The 18056-nt window shown below is 34.5% G+C and overlaps 1 long non-coding RNA gene across 2 annotated transcripts; it reads left to right on the top strand.

The window, feature by feature from the left end:
- The first annotated feature begins 3383 nt into the window (after nucleotides 1–3383).
- On the top strand, nucleotides 3384–6638 carry LOC113331771. Of its 2 annotated transcripts, XR_003351177.1 has the most exons (3): nucleotides 3384–5068; nucleotides 5720–5804; nucleotides 6386–6638. It is a non-coding gene; the product is annotated as an uncharacterized LOC113331771 (long non-coding RNA). The 2 variants fall into 2 exon arrangements; XR_003351178.1 differs by lacking the exon at nucleotides 5720–5804 and having other exon boundaries at nucleotides 3386–5068.
- Nucleotides 6639–18056: the final 11418 nt, after the last annotated feature.

Genomic DNA, 18056 nt, shown 5'->3' with positions numbered 1-18056 from the left:
AACCCAATTGGATTAGTAAACCCTTATGAATTAAAGGGACTATAGAATCAACCCAAATGGATTAGTAAACCCTTATGAATTAAAGATAGATAATAAAAAGGTGTAAAGTCATAAATGGACTTAGAACCATTAGATAGACTTTGTATGAGCCTTGTATGATTCTTTTGGATAAATTCTAGAGTGCTTGTGTGATTAACAGTTAGTCTGTATTAACAACGATCGATTCAAAAGATGAACCAGTGGATCATGGATCTCGAGGTAGGCGTGGCTTGTCATCAAAAGAGGTGGGAATACTTTAACTCTTTTGTAACCATTGTTGTTGTTTCTTTTATAAAACTCTTTGTTTAACAAACTCATGTATTTCCTGATTGTGTATTCCATGCATTGTTTATTTTAAATTCCGAAAATATTGTTGATTCTTTTAATCTTTCCATTGCTTGGAAAAGAATTGTAATGCTTTGTTTGTCTTTATGATTGTCTTTGGGAAATGAGAATTTCCAACTATGGTATGTCGGATACGCTCCTTCATTATTTTATTTTTGTGCTTTATTCGGTGTGGAATTGGCATCAATATTACGGGTGTGTACATTCACCCACAGACTATCTAGGGTGGTAACGACCATCAGTATTACGGTGTGTAAATGTCACCACAGAAAGTTATCAGGTGTGTAAATGTCACCGCAGAAACTAAAAAGAGAGTTTAGGTCCATATACATGATTGTTTATGTTAGTGGTTTGGTTGTCTTTTACTTTTCGTGAAAACATGTATTGTATTCCAGATCATGTCAATGATTACTTAAAAGTTAAATGTTACTCCTACGGGGCACCCCTTTTAGGGATGATGTTCTCACCCATTCCCACTTTCAGTTTCAGAGACAGACGAGAGTTGCACGACGGATGCGTCGAAGTGTTGAGTTCGTTAGTTGGTTAACTTCTGTTATGTTTACTACGTTGTATATTCTCTTTGTAAACCAAATGACTATTGTATATATATCATTTGAGAGGAGTTCTTGTATATATATTTCACAGAGGGGCTAGTTATTTGGTTAAATTTTGTAACAGATTTCTAAACTGAAGGTTTAAGTAAAGGATTTAGATTTTTAGTGCCTCTTCATTTAGTTAATCTCTTGGATTAGTCAGCTGCTAGCTTAGGGGCGCTACAAGTGTTGGTATCAGAGCTCACTATTAGATCTTATATGGGAAAAGATAGAAATATCCAGTGACAGTTAGTGAACTAGATTAGTTTAGAATTGGGTTGGGTTGTGAGATAAATCTTAATCATTAAAAGCTATCAATGATTAAAAGATTTATTTGATTGATTGATTTGTTTATTTGGTTGTTTGTATATGTAATGAAGTAAAAATTGTAGGATACACCAGTAACTTTAGCTAATAAGGATTTGAAAATATTTAATCTAAAAAATATGAACACGTAAACAATCTAATACTATAATAATAGTGAGATTAGTATTAGTGATGAAACTTGTAAATCACATGGTAATTTACTGAACACATTGACTTACGAAGAGTAAACAAACTATAAGTATATAAATGTTAATAATATTTTTGGAATTCAATAATTTTTGTAAGAGTATTTAGAATAATAGTATGACCATTAATGTTAATAATAAAAATATTACTATAGGAATTGTAGATGATAATAATAGTACTAATAATTTTAATAGAGTAATGATTAACATTTATCAATTAGTATCAAATTAAAATTAACTAAAATTTCAATAGGGATATATCACGAATAATGATATTAATAATAATTATGATTTAAATATTATGTAAAATTAATAGTGCTTATCTGCGGTTAATTTTGTAAGTTAAATTAATTACAAATTTGAGATATATGCTTTGTGTCTAATTAGATAAGTAGTATAATACTTATTAGCCGTTAGACTTAAAAAGCGAGGATATATATATATAAATAAAATGACTTAAATCGTTAGTAATATTGTACTGAAATTACTTTTAATCTAACAAATGATCTAGTGGATTTCTAAAATGAAAAAAATATACATGAACTAGTAATAATAATTTGGATGTTTAGTGTAATATTAAAATTAAAAGAAAACAAATTCGTATATTAATAGGATACTTTACATATTAGAAAAACCTAAAGACTATTAAGACATAATATTTTACGCAGACTTAAATTTAAATCATATTAAATTATCGACGCCAAGATTTAACTAGATATAGTGTACGGATTCAAAATGAATAAATAAAATATATTATACCAATCTTTACGTGAATGTAGAATTATATTTAGAACATTAAGGTTTAGTGTACCAACTGGACTATCAAGTTAAAAATAATGAGAATAATAATACGGTTGATAATAGTATTCGAATAATTAGGCTAGTGGGAAATTTATAGTAGATTATGTTTGGAAAATTTGTATAAAGTATTATAGTAAAGTTAAAAATATCAGATATTATAAATTGACGTGAATCGAATTTGGGTTACTTACAATGATAAAATAAATAAATAATAATAACGGTAAATAAAAACTAAAATAATAATTGATGATTAAATTGTTTAAAATGCTATATAATTTATGAAGTAATTTTTTTAAGTTAAATCAGTTACAATTAAATTTAGAGTTTAATTAGTCATAATAAGTTAGAACTTAACTAATCTTAATAGATTAATCTAGCACTGGAGAATAGTGAAAGTTGTGTTCTCTCTGTTCGTAGGAAGGCATTGTTGGGACTGGCCAACCTTGACAGGGAAACTGCATTCAGAGGTGACCGATCATAGACGTTTAATATGATTTAAATCTTTTAGAAAATCTATAATTATAAACTCAATTAGAAAGATTCGTAGGAATGTCCCTTGTAATTAGAGACAAGTATTTTATAAGATATAAATTAGTATAAGAAACTTGGACTTCCATATTTGATAGAACCTAAAATCAGCATAATTCAACGTAGAGCCACAAATTTTAGTTGTCGAAATCCATATAGGTTTGTGCTATGTTCTTGTTGTTTGCGCTTAGACAAGAGATAGGATTTTTCGTTAAGGTGGGGAGTTTTGAAGACCAGAAGGACGGTTTGATTTTCGAGGACGAAAATGATACAAGGTGGGGAGAATGTAAGGACCCTCAAGCTCGTCAACACTATTAGACCAGTCAAGACACGATTTAGCCGCTAATTACTCGATTAGTTTAAACACGAACATTAATTAATAGAAATTAATGTAATAATGATATAGATACGAAACTAGTATAGTTGGATAGATCTCGAAAAGTTACACGGAATAGACTACTCGCACGCATCATTCGGACACTGGGTGAAGAAGATTTATCAATTTGTTTCCGGAGGGTAAAATAGTAATTGTGGATATTACCCTTGGGGCTGCACTTGTCGAAGCGAGCGGGTGTCTAAGCAAATTGGGTCGGCCTTATCTCCAGATCGAGAAGATAACCCATTCTCTTTTCTTTTCTATTCATTCTTCTTCTTTCTTCTTTCCCCTTCTTCTCAGTTCTTCTTCTGCGAGTGTTTCAGAGAAAACTAGAGATTTTGATTGAGAGAATCAATCTATGATGAATATCGTATGAAGTAGAACTTTCTGCTGGTGTTGATAAAGAGTTGAGAGTTGTACTGATATTTTAGGGAGCAGATTTAGGGTTTTGAAGATGAATTGGAGAATCAAAGAGCTGGGGTTTCTGTGAATTGAATCCGAGTCCTTAGGTGAACTGAGAGGTGATTTGGGTCGCTGCTGGTGGAATAACAAAAAGGGTTGAGGTTTAATTGAAGTTCTGAAGTTGTTTTAGAGAGGACTCAAAGAATTCGGGTTTATAAGAAATTCAGAATATGAGTTTGAAGATGAAATTGAGGTTTTAAAGAGGAGATTTAAGATGGGTTTTCATCAGGTATGAAGTAGTAATGGTTGCATGGGTTTAATTTGGATTTCAGTTCCTCATGTTCTTTCCCAAATTAGAATTAGGGTTCTGAATTTATTGGAAATTAGAGTGGAGTTGATTAAGGGGGAATTGAAGGCTGGGTATGGTTGATATGAGAAGTTAGAGTTATCTTTTAAACTCAGAATTAGAAAATACAGGATTTGAGGATTGTTTTGGGATTTTGCTGAGAACCGGTGATGAGGTTGATCAAGGATGGGTGTTTGGAGATTGATGAATTTAAGGCTGCAGCAGTTGGAGTTGATGAAGCAACAGTTCAGGGGAGGCTAATATCTGAGTAAGTCCTATGTTGCTTGATTACAATAATTGAAATTGAATTATGCATAATCTGATATAGATGAAGAATATGATGAGTTTTAAGGAATGTGATAATGTTATTGTTGGTATGGGTTGGATGAATGAGTGATTACAGGATTTGAACTATAGGGAATTAGTTTATGTTGTATTGATGTATGTGAAATTTGGATATTGAACAGTAATTTGAAGAATGGTGTTGAGTTGACTAAACTGAAGTAAGTGTTTAATGGATAATTAGAAGTTGGAGTTGTTGGTTCTGAGAAAGAATAGTTGCAATGATGTACCATGAAGACTTGAGTTTTGAGATAATGATACAGATGGGTATAGTGGTGTGTGTTGTCTGTGCAGAATTATAAAGTTATGGAGTGCAGGTAGGGGCTGTGTAATGGATCTGAGTTAGGTTGTTGTAGTTTAGAAGTTGAAGAGTTCAGTTTGGCTGAAGGGTGAGAATGGATTAGAGACTGTTGGGTTGAGTTATAAGTTGAAATGGTGCTGCTGAAGTTACAGGGGATATGAGTGGCTGGTGGAGGTATAGAAACTAGGTGCTGGTGTTGTTAAGATTAGAGGAGATACAAGTAATGGTTTTGTAAAATAAATGGGACTGAAGTTGGAGACTAGTATGTGGATGATTTCAGACAAGAGTGTGTATTGGAAAGTTGCTAGAGGTGAACAAGGATGTTAGAAACCTAGATTTGAGATGAGAAGATACACAATGGGGAATGAAGTATGAAATCTGTTTGAGGTTGAATTGTTAGTTAGACCTGCAGGTGACTATAGTTGAGTTTGGTGTTGATTGTTGTTGGTGTTTGATGTAAAGCTTGGAACTGCTGAACTGCAGGTAGGCTGTAGTTGTATTTGTAATTCGGTTATGAAGTTTAATTTGAGAACTGTATTGTTGTGATTGTTGAAAATGAAGTCTAGAATAGGATTTTGGACTGTAAAGTTTAGAGTTTGGCATGTGCAAGGGCCTTGGTTTGTATAACCTGAATCAGTCTTGTGGACTGAGACGACTCACCGATTTTCCCTGACTTGACCTGAGTTAGACCCTTGACCCGATTTGACTCAGTTGTCCCTTTTGGTCTTGACCAGTGGACTTGACTTAGTATAGACGTTGACTGTTAGTTGACTCAGATGACCGTTAGATACTGTTAGTTGACTAGTGGATTGGACCTTAGTTTAATGGGCTTGTTAAGTAGGCTTTTGCTTAGGATTAGTTTTCCTAGTTTGATATTTGGACCACTTAGTCTGATTTAGCATTTGGTTCCTTCTACAAGGTTGTAGATGTTCATAAGGTATATCTAATGGACTATAGAATCAACCCAATTGGATTAGTAAACCCTTAGATGGATTAGTAAACCCTTAGATGAATTAAAGATAGATAATAAAAAAGTGTAAAGTCATAAATGGACTTAGAACCATTAGATAGACTTTGTATGAGCCTTGTATGATCTTTTTGGATAAATTCTTAGAGTGTTTGTGTGATTAACAGTTAGTCTGTATTAACAACGATCGATTCAAAGGATGAACCAGTGGATCATGGATCTCGAGGTAGGCGTGGCTTGTCATCAAAAGAGGTGGGAATACTTTAACTCTTTTGTAACCATTGTTGTTGTTTCTTTTATAAAACTCTTTGTTTAACAAACTCATGCATTTCTTGATTGTGTATTCCATGCATTGTTTATTTTAAATTCCGAAAATACTGTTGATTCTTTTAATTTTTCCATTGCTTGGAAAGGAATCGTAATGTTTTGTTTGTCTTTATGATTGTCTTTGGGAAATGAGAATTTCCAACTATGGTATATCGGATACGCTCCTTCGTTATTTTACTTTTGCGCTTTATTCGGTGTGGAATTGGCATCAATATTATGGGTGTATATATTCACCCACAGACTATCTAGGTGGTAACGGCTATCAGTATTACGGTGTGTAAATGTCACCACAGAAAGTTATCAGGTATGTAAATGTCACCGCAGAAACTAAAGAAGGAGTTTAGGTCCATATACATGATTGTTTATGTTAGTGGTTTGGTTGTCTTTTATTGTTTGGGAAAAGATGTATTGTTTTCCAAATCATGCCAATGATTACTTAAAAGTTAAATGGTATTCCTACGGGATACCCTTTTAGGGATGATGTGCTCACCCATTCCCACTTTCAGTTTCAGAGACAGACCAGAGTTGCGCGGCGGATGCGTCGAAGTGTTGAGTTCGGTAGTTGGTTAACTTCTGTTATGTTTACTACGTTGTATATTCTGTTTATAAACCAAATGACTATTATATATATATATCATTTGAGAGGAGTTCTTGTATATATATTTCAGAGAGGGGCTAGTTATGTGGTTAAGTTTTGTAACAGATTTCTAAACTGAAGGTTTAACTAAAGGATTTAGATTTTTAGTGCCTCTTCATTTAGTTAATCTCTTGGATTAGTCAGCTGCTAGCTTAGGGAGCGCCACAGTTTATAAGACAAATCTCTTCAATCAAGTAGTAGAAATATGCACACATGCAAAGTAAAAGAAAAAAATCAATATTTGTGTAACCCAAATGAAATCGTATTCAACAAACAAAATTTAATTGAACATCTTCCAAAAGACTGATTAACACAAACGAAATTCATAGTTCAGTTCAAAAACAAGAGAAGGAAGTAAAAGACAGTTCAAAAACAAGAGAAGGAAGTAAAAGAAAGAACCCCACCTTTGTGTAAGAAAAAAAATCTAGCCCATGATGGGATCTCCACTTCGGATTTAAAAGCCACAAATCTTTCCTTTGCTTGAGATCATTTTGAAATGAAATCAGTGGAAGAAGTGATATGAGAGAAGAAGAAGTATAGGGTGGAAGAACCGAGAAGAACAAGAAGGGGTGTTTTGTTTGCATTTAAAAATGTTATGAGAAGAAAATAAATAAATAATAAAGAGAGAATACTTTCCCTAGTTTGCTTCTCATGTCCCTCACGTGGCAGTCATGCGAGAAAATATATTTTCTAGACTTCTCCATTGTATTTGTATCTACTAATTTTGCACCCTAACACAATTAAGGTGTAATTCATTAAGTTAAAAACACCCATCCTAAAATTTAGGGGCACTCACCACGGCCATACGCATCCTATATTAGGATCGCAGGCACACTGTATCCAGTTCTAACTTCCCACTCAAATGGTTTGAGTTCGTTTCCAAAGTTAAAATGAGATTTTAGTGTCGTTACATATATGGTATCTAACTTATATGTGTTGCATATGTCCATAGGATCGGTTCCCCTTTCTGCTATAAACCTTGTTGCACCCCATATAAGGATCAGATCCTTTTGATGTACTGCACCCCTTATTAGGATCGGTTCCCTTTCCCTTACCAGGAGCGGTTCCCTTTCCCTTACAAGTTCAGACATACAAAATCCGATCATACCACAGGTGATTACTTAAGATCGGTTTTACTAATAAAAGTTATATCAATACATAAGTCAGGCCTTTGTGAATAGTTCTTCCAAGAACACAACAAGTTGTGAGCGGTTATACTCTATCACACATATTGGTTGTTCATAAGATAAGCAATGAATAACAAAACCAATAACACCTGGCAATTTCCTTTTCGGTTCACACACAAGTTTATGAACTTACTTCCTTAGAACACATGTAAACATTGTTCCCTAGGATGAAATCCTCACCTCATACCCATACATAATCACAATAGCATTCAAATGATTATGGCGATGTCTTATCTACAAAGTTTCATGGTTAAGCAATAAACCTTGTATTGTATTCCTTAATACTATGTCTATCTAAAGTTCAAATATGCACGACTTGAAAGATATGTTAGGGAATGAAGCAGTTCAACTCAAATATCACTAACCTCAAGTGGAAGGATGATTGTTGTCGTTGTAGGTCCTTGCTTCTTCACATCTTCAAGTCTTCGCAATACTTGTAATGTCTCATATCCTAATACTTTCAAGCTAACCTATACGAAGTTTAACTCTAGTACATAATCAAGCGACTCTTAACATGAGTTTTGACTCACTAAAATATGGCAACCAAACTTGACATACCAACGCTTGATGGGTTCAATCGATCCATGCTCTAACAATCTCCCCCTTTGTCTATTTTAGTGACAAAACTCTTACATCATATGGATAAACAAATTACAATAATTCATTACAATCCGTTTGATTCCCGATTCAACAGCACAGTGAAACTGCTTACATTCAATCCTTGAAAATGTCGTTGTTGAGATTATAATAACAAAGTTATTACTCCCCTTAAGGAAGATAGGTAGATATTCAATCCGCACGTCTTTGTTATACCAATCATATGACATGTTACTCCCCCTTAATCTGTGCTTTCACTCTTTCGTTAGATAAAAACATTCAAGTACCAATGCTCTTTTCCTTAGCGATGCCAATCAATATAAAATATCAATTCCAGCATCACCTATTTACTCCATATATTTCTCCCCCCTTTTGTCACAAAAATGACAAAGAAACGAAAAAATAAAGGACAACACGAAAAGAATCTTACAAATCTCAGAATAGACTTGTAAACCTGTAGAGTTAGGCACGAGGGTTCCACACATCATGTTCTGATAACCAATATCAAAACAGAAACTACAAGTAGTCTTATTTTGATATGTTACCAAGGAAACAATTGTCCCAAACAATTTTTACAATTTGGTTTAGCAAACCAAAAACAACTAAGCATATTAGTTCCTTTGCTAAACCGATTGTTCAAAAACAACCGCTTAATTCGATAAGACCAAAATAAAGATAAACTCCATTTTTCTCATCAGGTTCTAATTATCCATAAACTTAGACCTTTCAATTTAAACAAGACAAGTACTAGGTTAGTTAACTAGCATTTCTTGTTTAGGCATTCGATTAGACTTGAATAACCGAAACCTCACTTCGATAAGTCTAACTAAGATCAGAATTAACTTAGTTTCTTATCCAGAATCGAATTGGACTAAACAACTCATCCCGTACATATATTATTTCATCAAGCCATAAATAATTCATACAAACCAAAATAAATTCAACTTGCATAATTATTCACCTCAACCGGAAGCAATTGAAACAACATAGACATTATAAGCACTGCAATTGCACCGTAATTTTGTAAGCCTAAACGATTGATGCCATACAAAAGCAAGATAACAATAGTTTTTCTTAACCGGAACCAATTGAATCACACATACACATCAATTGTACCGAAATTTTGTAAGCCTAAACAATTGATGCCACACAATAAAGCAAGATAACAATAGTTTTTCTTAACCGGAACCAATTGAAACAGACATCCACACACACATCATGGAATAAATATCAATTGAACCGAAATTTTGTTAAGCAAAAGCAACAAATATATGTAATATAAACTCAGGCTTTTCTCAAACAGGAAAATAATTAACTAACAAGATTGTTACCTCAAATTTCGCATCCACTTCTCTAATATTATTGCATCTTCGTCCAGGGAGAATTGATATCGAAATATCACTACGTTGTCATCCTTATGCGTGAACAAAAGAATAACAACACACTTCAACCTTTACCAGAGAAAGGTTGAAAACCGGTTTTAACAATTGCAAGCAAAAGTTGAAAACCGTCGAAACACATATGCTTTTATGCTAAACCAAAACCGATTCAACATATTGTGACTTTTCACATACTATTTCTATTAGAACCCCTCATAATCCTTTGATAAAGCCTACCTACTAGGGCTAGAACTTAATCCCGCTATATCAAAAAGTCACCCAAACCATGAGGGTTCACAATATATGAGATTGAATATTAAGGTAGTAAAACCGAAAACAATCATCCCATAAACATACATAGCAAAAAGGTAAAAGCAATTAAGCACAGGCTATGTAAACCGAAAACTATCACACAAAAAATTACCAATCAAATAATTTTATTCATAATAGTTCTATTCATAATAGACCAATACAATCAATGAAATAAATCAAAAATTGATGTCTATTATGCTAGATTAAGTATTACAGCAAATAACTTAATCTCTAGTGGTTCTCTTGTTGTTCACCGAGTTCTCTTCAGTGTTCAAACTCTTAAAGCATGTCTCAATAGACTTGTCCGCAACCACTTTATATTTTATAAGATCTTCCAACCGAAGCTTCAAGTTAGCAATATCACTTTTTGCCTCCTCTAATAAACTTTCTTTTAGTCCATCTCGTTCTTGCATTAAGGAGAAAAGACTTATTATGAGTTCATCAAACCCATGCATAATTTCATGCATACCATCAGTGGAGAACCACTTGGTAGATTCTGAATCATCGATCACAAAGAGACTAATTTCATCTTGAGATCTATCAGAGTTATTATCAGACACGCTTCTTGAGACAATCTTCCTGATTCTTCGATATGGGACAAACCCTTGACAGTTTCTTACTTTTCGTGCTTCCCTTCTATCACTCCTTGTAACACTGCGAGTTATAGGAGACATCTTTATCAAGAAAATACAATAATCCTAAGAGATGATTTTTATGAACCAGGGTTTTTGAAAATATATACAAATATGTTTTCGAACTTCTCTTCTTCTTAAAGAATAGAATCGAAAGATATTCCAAAAATATCTCCCTTTTACCAAAAAAAAAAAAACTTTCTTTATTATGTGCTCCTTGTTTATATGTGCTTTTCTCAGCCAATATTAAGAGCACAATATGGGATGAGAGTGCACGATTTTGATATAACTAAGTTGCATCAGAGTAAGCTTTTTCCAGCTTACAGTGAATATTAGAAACATAGTTCATGTCCCTTTTAGGAAATTTCTTCCCAAAATATTTTCTCCCAAGATGATGATCTTTTCTAACTCTAGAGATATGATCATGTGGAGAAAATGTACTAACGTGAGAATTCTCGGAGACATCTAGATCTCTCTTAATTCTTTCAATGAGATTTTCATATGATTTTCTCATTCTAAGGACTTCCTTATTATTCACATTAGTATGATCATCTGAAACAACTATCGGAAAATCCTGATTGTTTCTTTTGGCAGAGATTCGCCTTTCCCTTCCTTTTGAAGTGGTTCCTCATCAAAACCAGAACTGTTTCGATATGGGTGCAGAGGAACCTTTTTCCAGAAGAGATTATCAACTCTTTCCTCAGACTCCTTTGAGTTGATCTTATTGGGATGTAGTATAATCTGTCTTTCTACTGAGGAATAATCTTTCAGTTTCTTAAGACAAGAAACTTCTTTCAAAAATTTTACCACCATATGTTGAAGAAGTATAAGTGTCATGTCAAGTGACTGAAGGTTGTATTCCTTAGAGTCATCACGGAATCGGTTCAAAGTTTTGTCTGGACAAGATTTCGTTTGATCATCAGTAGATTTAGAAGCTGGTTTCTCACCCTCTTCTAACTTGATGTAGTTAGGCAAACTACCATCATTTTGATCTGTTTCAGATGTGGTCAACCCGGTTTTATCACAATCTATAAAATTCGAGCAAGGACTTTTAGTTTCCTCATCAGAAGAAATCACAACAACATCATTAGTCAGAATCATGGGATGTGTCTCTTTATCTATAAGAGTTTTACCAAGAGCTTCTAGCTTGACAACGAGATCTATTTTCTCTTTGGCTAGACAGTTCAGTTGAATGTATTTTTCTCTGATCTCCTGTTTAAGAAGATTTGACTATGTCTTTAAAATGAGCATTTTAGAAGACAGAGACTGTATAGACTTTAGGAGTTTTACCAACTCTTTATCAGCTTCTTCTCTTTCATCAGAGATAGACATAGATGCTTTCGTAACTCATGGATCATGAGTTAACGAAGTGGTAACATCTTCAATATTTGAGTATTCATACTCTTGCATTACGTTAACTAAATCAGGCATTAGGTTCAATTCTTATAGGTTGGATCGCACCAAACACAGATTGTTAGATATTTTCGTGTTTGCCTGCTCTGATACCAATTGAAAAGGCGAGGGTACCCAAATATACCCCAAGCTAAAACTTTTCCTACCTATAAGTCCTTTCTCCGAAAATGATTGTCTATGGACTGAGTCGAGACAATACAACTAATCGGTTCACACTTCGTGTGATCGTCTATGGACACGAGATCGAGACAATACAACAACGAAGTATGTTTACTTGATAAAAAGGTTCGGACTTAACTAAACACAATAGGATTGCTTATCAAGTAAGTAGGAATTAACGTTTGTGTGATTTACTTTAATTATAATAAAACAATTATAATGCGACAAATAAAAGTAAGTGACACATCAAGATTTTGTTAACGAGGAAACCTCAAATGTAGAAAAACCCCGGGACCTAGTCCAGCATTGAATACTCTCAGGATTAAGACGCTACACAAAATTACACCTAACTTCGTATAGTTGAGACCAAGTAACTAAACCTATAGTTCACTTAGTTCCGTCTATATCCCACGCCTCCGACTTATGAATAATTCACGTACTTGGAACAATTCCTTTGGTTCGTATTCCAAACAGTAAAGGAACAACAAATCTGTTTGGTATAAACTCTATTCAACCAAGTGATATGAGTTGGACAAAGGTTCTTCCGTTTATCTTAACATAAACTCCTTCGTCAAGTCCTTAGATCTATCTTATGTTCAATCACCCAAAGTTAATTGTTTAAGATTGATCCAACAACACCTTTAATCCGAAGAAATGTGTTGATGCCGATCTACTCAATTAATAAATCCAATCTACCACAAGGATAAACCGATTATTAATTGGATCCTCTTTTACCGAAACAAGTATTGTGCATACCAAAGATTATAAAACCCAAGTAAGATCTTTAATATCTTCTTTGTTTTCAAATCTTCTTAAATCTTCAATAAAAACCTGCACACAATCACTTGAATCTCTTGTGATCAATCATGCACAAAATAGAGTCTGTTAACAATGGATTATCACAAGATCGTCTTTAGAACTAACAACAGTCTAAAGATCCATGTCGAAACTCTGAACTAGTTTTAGTGAATCTTATATCAAAAGAGAATATTCTCAAGAATAAACAAACTAGGTGCAATCAGATTTCAACCACCGTTAGTCAATCAAATTAATCGAAAACAAAGATAAACCGCAATTATCTAGTTTCCCACCAAGGGTCGCTCTAGAGCTTCTCAATCCCAAAGAAGACTTTAAAACGAGAGGCCGTAAGAGATTTCACCTAATTAGATTACTCTCCTCTCCGATAGGCGGCTACACCAGGAAGTCTGTTGTTAGGAAGGATTAGTTTGCTAGAAAGGCAAACTTCGTGTATTTATAGACAAGGAAGTTTGGACACCGAGGAATTTCCAAAACCGAAAATATTCTCAAGATATTCATAAAAGCATAGATTCGATTGTCATAATTCCTGGAAATGCTCTGTCAAAAAATAACGATCGAAATCTCTCGGAAAATCTAATTAGTAAATGCAAATTACTAATTCTGTAATTTCCCTACAAAATGAAATTAATAACCTTAATTAAAAGATTCTTAACTTACTTATGTTTCGATCCTGGGATTCTCTTCCCTTAGCCGTTAAGGAATATCTTTGAACAATTATAGAAATAAACATTCATAGCACGTGTTCAAAGTTTGTCGACATCTTAACTTTGTAAGTTCTCTTTCACACTTACAACCTTGAAACCTATTTTCCACACTTCCAAACAAGTTTAGAATTGGTTCATTTGACTTTCAAGAACTATGTGATTGATCAAACCAACATTCAATCACAATCATGGGTTTACGGTTCTACCAAAACAAGTTTCGGTTCTACCTCCATGTGAGTATTGTGCATAGCCACACTAGCTTCCCAAAAGTTCGGTTGACTAGGTACTAGGATCGGTTCCTCACATATATATGGTATATAACTTATATGTGTTGCACATGTCCATAAGATTGGTTCCCCTTTCTGCTATAAACCTTGTTGCACCCCATACAAGGATCGGTTCCCTTTGATGTACTGCACCCCTTACTAGGATCGGTTCCCTTTCCCTTACTAGGATCGGTTCTCTTTCCCTTACAAGGTCAGACATACAAAATCCGATCATACCACAGGTGATTACTTAAGATCGGTTTTACTAATAAAAGTTATACCAATACATAAGTTAGGCCTTTGTGAACAGTTCTACCAAGAACACAACAAGTTGTGAGCGGTTATACTCTATCACACATATTGGTTGTTCATAATATAAGAAATGAATAACAAAACCAATAACACCTGGAAATTTTCTTTTCGGTTCACAAATAAGTTTATGAACTTACTTCCTTAGAACACATGTAAACATTGTTCCCTAGGATGAAATCCTCACCTCATACCCATATATAATCACAATAGCCTTCAAATGATTACGGCGATGTCTTATCTATAAAGTTTAATAGTTAAGCAATAAACCTCGTATTGTATTCCTTAATACTATGTCTATCTAGAGTTAAAATATGCTTCGCAGTTATGTTTTCATATGCACGACTTGAAAGATACGTTAGGGAATGAAACAGTTCAAGTCAAATATCACTAACCTCAAGTGGAAGGATGATTGTTGTCGTTGTCGCTCCTTGCTTCTTCACATATTCAATTCTTCACAATACTTGTAATGTCTCATATCCTAATACTTTAAATCTAACCTATACGAAGTTTAACTCTAGTACATAATCAAGCGACTCTTAACATGAATTTTGATTCACTAAAATATGACAACCAAACTTGACATACCAACGCTTGGTGGGTTCAACAGAGCCATGCTCTAACACCTGTTCACCTTGATTTATCAAAAGAAAAAACAGAAGCCGTAGTATATTCGTGGGAGACGGATTTATCTATTACCCTATACTTTTCTTTGTGATGCATATTTGTTTATTAAAGTCTTCGACTTTGGGTCGTAGCAACTATTAGTTGTGGGTGAGATCATCTAAGGGAATCAAGTACGTTGCATCCTGCTGTGATCAGAGACGTAGGATCATAACTGTACCTTGGATCAGTGTGAGATTGATTGGGGTTTAACTACAGTCCAGACCGAAGTTAATTTGGAGTAGGCTAGTGTCTGTAGCGGCTTAATATAGTGTGTATTCAAACTGGACTAGGTCCCGGGGTTTTTCTGCATTTGCGGTATCCTCGTTAACAAAATTCTGGTGTCTATGTTATTTCTTTTCCGCATTATATTTTGGTATATAATTGAAATATCACAGGTTGTGCGTTGTTCAATCAATTAGAATATCCGACCTTTTGGTTGTTTATTTAAATTGATTCACACTTGGATACTGGTCTTTGGTACCATCCAAGTTATCTCTCTAGTATTTGACAAAGACTCGCAGATTTCTATTTGCTTGAGTATAGATCAAATCGAGAGATTGAGATATAAACTCTTTGATATACTTTTTTATCTAGATTGGGTCTGGCTATCTAGTTGACTCTCTAGAAAGTATATTGGAGTTTGTCCATACAGATTGCTAAGAGAAATATTGGATGTGGTTGTTGTACCCCCACTTTTTCAATTGGTATCAGAACAGGCAAACACGTTCAAGACCTTACAAGTTTATGTTTGTAGCGATATGACTCTATGGACAGAGGTGCTATCTTAATTAACGTACCACCAGTCTTCGATGGCTCTAATTACTTATGGTGGAAAATTGCTATCCGAGCTTTTCTTCAAGCAGGTGATTTTTATTCATGGGTATATGTTGTTAATGTCTATAATGCTCCCTTCGTGGCAGTTGGAGGTGTAAACGTTCCCAAGGATATTGGTGAATACACCCCTGCCGAGATAAATGCTGTAAAGAAAAATTCCGACGGTTTGAATGCCATTATACATGCCATGACCCCAAATCTTCAGCACCATGTGTCAAATTGCACTAAGTCTAAGGAAGCTTGGATATCTTAGAAACCGTATTTGAAGGAAATACCACTGAAAAGGAAGCTAGGATTCAAAACCTTAACTCCGATTGTGAAAACCTTCGTATGGTGGATGAAGAAACATTTGATGAGTTTAATCACAAAGTGTCTGAAATTGTTAATGCATATTTTGCATTAGGCAAGACTATTCCTGAAAAGGACATTGTGATGAAAATTCTCAGACCTCTGCCATCTAGATAGGACTCTAAGAAGCATGCCATCGTTAAGGGAAATAACCTCGATAATCTCTCCAGAAATATGCTGGTTGGGAAGCTTAAGATCTTTGATCACGAACATTCATCCAAATCAAAGGATGTTGCGTTCAAAGCGCTAAAGGACACTAAATTACTTGATAAAAGTAAAAAATTGTATGTCTCTGAAGATGATCACTCTGAGACAGATTCATCAGATGAAGATCTTGATAAGTCAGTCTCGATGATCACAAGACAGTTTAGGGATTTTCTGTTGAAGAGAAGTAAACGGTTCTCCAGAGATAAGCCTAAAACATCAGTTAAACCTCATAATCGTATTCCTCCTAAAAACAGGGAAACAGATGAAACTGATGACAAGGACATGCCTCAGTGCTTTAAGTGTAAGGGATTTGGTCATTTTGCAAACGAGTGCCCAAGTCGTAGAAAATACAACGGTAACAAAGGTCTTGCTGCAACTCTTGATAAAATGTCTGACAACTATGATTTTAATGAAGACGAGAAATCAAGTGTTGCACTTCTTGGTGAAAATATTGATTTTGATAATTGTAGCAATACATCAATCTCGATATTCCTTCAGAAGAAAACCCAACTAATCTGGAAGAAAAAATTGACCCATTTCTTGGAAACTCTGTTTGTAATGTTGCAGGTTCCACCATGTGTCTAGAGGCGTGCACATCTCAGAAGCCTGACTTTTATCCTAGTTTGACGTGCTCGTATTGTTCTCTAAAGGGTCATGAACTTTCAAGGTGTTACAAGTACAAAAACCAATTGAGGCACGTCAACAAACTTCAACGAAGAGCAAATCAATTAGTAAATAAGCTTAAACTTGCTCAGAAGACTGCTGAGGTATGTAGGATTTTATCTTCGTCCAAGAAGTTAGTTTCCAAGGATAAACCAAGACCATTAGAGAAGAAAGTTTGGTCGAATCGTTTTGATAGACAAAGGACTGTGGATTCCTCTCAAGAGGAAAATGGTGGACAAATTGTTGTTCACCGCAACGCAACTTGATTGTGTTGTTTTGGAAATCTTGTCTCATGTGCCTGGTCAAAAGAGACAATGGTTTTGTACCTCTCAGGATTTAGGAAAAGTTTTTTTTTTCTCTTCTTTTCTTAGTTTTTGTTCTTCCCTGTCTATCAACGAAACATGGTTATTATCGACAATTCTACTCTCTATAGGGTTGTGAGTTGGACGTGTACGAACCTGTTTAAAGGTTTCGAAACCCCACATTCCTTTTTCCTTCCTCAAAACCTCTTTTTATCTCAAGACTACTTGTTGAGTTCAATTTGTGATTTCCTCTCACAAACCCATACGTTATGGATACTCCAAGCATGATGTCTTCTGATGGAAGAGATGTTAATATGATTGTTAAGCCATCAATCATGAAGGAAAAAGAGAAATCTCTATTATCTCCTACCTTGAAAAGAAATAGAAGGAATGTGAGGAAGCCAAGAGCCGTTCCTTCAAACTCTCAGAAGTTTTCTGATGTTCTTGAAGAGTTGAAGGAGATGCGAAAGGAGATTCAACAAATAAAGGCTTTTGTGTATAAGACTCCTGAGATTCAGAAGACCCTGGTTCGACATCATCAGCCGAGAAGGTTTATTGATATAAACTCCTACCTTAATGAACCTTATGTACCAATGACTGTTGACGACAAGGAGTTCGGGGACGATAAAGAAGTCTTCAAATGTCTTATTGCCTAGTAAATCTTCTATCTTATTGTTTTTGTTAGAAGAATAACTAGAGTTTGGAATAGCCATTATTGTGATTACACATAGTTATATCCAACG

Source organism: Papaver somniferum, unplaced genomic scaffold (genome assembly GCF_003573695.1).
Source record: "Papaver somniferum cultivar HN1 unplaced genomic scaffold, ASM357369v1 unplaced-scaffold_128, whole genome shotgun sequence".
NCBI lineage: Eukaryota > Viridiplantae > Streptophyta > Magnoliopsida > Ranunculales > Papaveraceae > Papaver > Papaver somniferum.
The sequence above is the reverse complement of the archived record's forward strand: the minus strand, read 5'-3'. Positions and strand labels throughout refer to the sequence as shown.